Raw genomic sequence first — 2,296 nt, forward strand, 5'->3', positions numbered from 1 at the left:
GATCGTGTCCTCTTTCCTCACTGGGATTGTATCTCCTACTAAAACCACCCAGGGAAAAAAAATAAACGGCTCTTCTAAGAGCCACTCAAACCATTCACAAATAGGGCTGTAGCGCGTCTAAAAGTAACAGAAATGAGTTTTAATTGAAGAAATCTCCCCCAGCGAACATTCCCATTAAAACCACGCAACTAAAAACACCTCTTCTTGAACTACTTAAAACCCTCATGGCCGTTGTATAACGACTGCATTGGGAAGGGAACAAGCCTTAATTTAAAACATTCTTTCCCCACGAGAACAATAAACAAGAAAATGAAAACTTACGTTAAATTCACACCCAAGAAAAAAAACAGCTTTTTAAAATCCTCATTCATAGCTTACTGCAAGAGTGACAATTGGGAAAGAAGAAATGAATAATTCAAATTACAGCAGCTCCCTCACGGGAGTAATCAATTTTAAAACCCATTAAATTCACGCAAAAAGAAAAAGGCCCTCAAAAATCCTGAGACAAGGCTAACTTTCCAAATGTTAAAACAGTGGAAAACTAGAAAGGAATAATTCTTAATTTAAAACTTACGCAGAAATCAACCAACTCGTCCTATTAGCTGTCCATTTATTCGTTTAACTGCCAACTACTTCTAAAAAAAAATTGTAAATATTTTTAATCCAGCTGGTCGGATAGATATGACAATTTTGGAACAGGTGAGACTTGAACCCGGAATACTGCTGCGACTCCCTCTATTTATAAAGCTATTTAAGTCCTTGAGAAATTTAAATTGTGATTTTTCTTTTACTTCTCGGGTGTGGTGTCGGACACCAAACCCACACACACACACACACACACCTGTAACCAGATTTCCGTCATCTTACTTCACCTAAATTTAAATTCATAGGGGCATGATGAAGTTGTTGAGTGACCACAGGAATCAATTTCTACCAGTTTAGATTAACAAGAGATGGCCAGGTGGTCACCAAATAAACCTAGGTGTCCCCAGAAAATAAAACCTGCAATTAAAACCACACCCAATAAAACAGTGATTGAAACGGCCTCCCATAAAAGAGCCCTTCTAGGAGACAGTCATAAAATCCTCAAACGGGGCTGTGACTTATTCCAAGTGTATGAAAGATTCAACTATTCCTACTTGCTATTTATTCATTTATGTACTTGACTTGCGAGGAGGAGAATTTAGGTACTGAATTGCAGCCAGAACCAATAAGATTTCCTATCGCAAGTGTGGTGTCACAACAAAACCCCAATGTATAACTGCTCCAAGACTTCCTTAGTCTTGTTTTGACCAAACAAAAATACATGGCTGCCATTCTGGTAGCAGTGTGATGAGATTATTAACTATCTGTAACAGTCAATCCCTAACAGTTTAGTCTAACAACAGAGACCCAGACTATAACCAAATACACCAGCTCCAAGAATAGCCACCGAGAAACTTACAATCGCAAAATACGGTCCAAAAGCTCCTTCAAGAGCCACTCGATCTAGATCTTAAGACAGGTTGTCAGTCAGTTTCAATTCACCAGGATGTGTGCATGTTTCTCGAGATGCATATAAATCCATTGTTATTTTGCAGCGTTGGAAAGCGTATATTTGGATATGGAACCAGATGGCCCTGTATGCCTATTTTCTAAACTCCTAAGGTTTATACCATGTCAGGAATTTTCTGTTCTCCCTGCAGCCTGAAGTATGTCGGGCTGTAATTTTCAATCGTAAGAGCCTCCTATCTCCGTGTGCAGTCACTGGTTTCAGACGAATTCAATCTTTTCAGAAGCATCTGGTCAGCAGTAAATGACACGCCTTGTGCTCCATTCATGAATCAGTTCCATACATAATTTTCACTCTCACAACAGATCGCCTGGACAGGTTGGGGAAATTCACTGGAGCAGGGGAATGAGGGGAGAGGCGTTCAACAAAGAATTTTGAGAGCAAATATTTCACTGAAAACCGAGGCGCACCTCTGCTGGAGGAAATAATTTCCACTGAGACTGAATCCCAGGCATGTGCTGTTCTGTTGTCAAAATTGTGGATGATGGCGAGGAAGAGAAATGGGGAAAAAAATCGAGGAATAATGTTGATTGACGCCGAGTTTAGGTCCTAGACATAATGCACAAGGACAGGAGGAACTGAATGGAGATAAGAGGTTTCAGAGATAGTAGGAACTGCAGATGCCCGAGAATCTGAGATAACAAGGTGTAGAGCTGGATGAACACAGCAGGCCAAGCAGCATCGGAGGAGCAGGAAGGCTGACGTTTCGGGCCTAGACCCTTCTTCAGAAAAAGGGTCTAGGCC

Source organism: Rhincodon typus, chromosome 35 (genome assembly GCF_021869965.1).
Source record: "Rhincodon typus isolate 14 chromosome 35, sRhiTyp1.1, whole genome shotgun sequence".
Lineage (NCBI taxonomy): Eukaryota > Metazoa > Chordata > Chondrichthyes > Orectolobiformes > Rhincodontidae > Rhincodon > Rhincodon typus.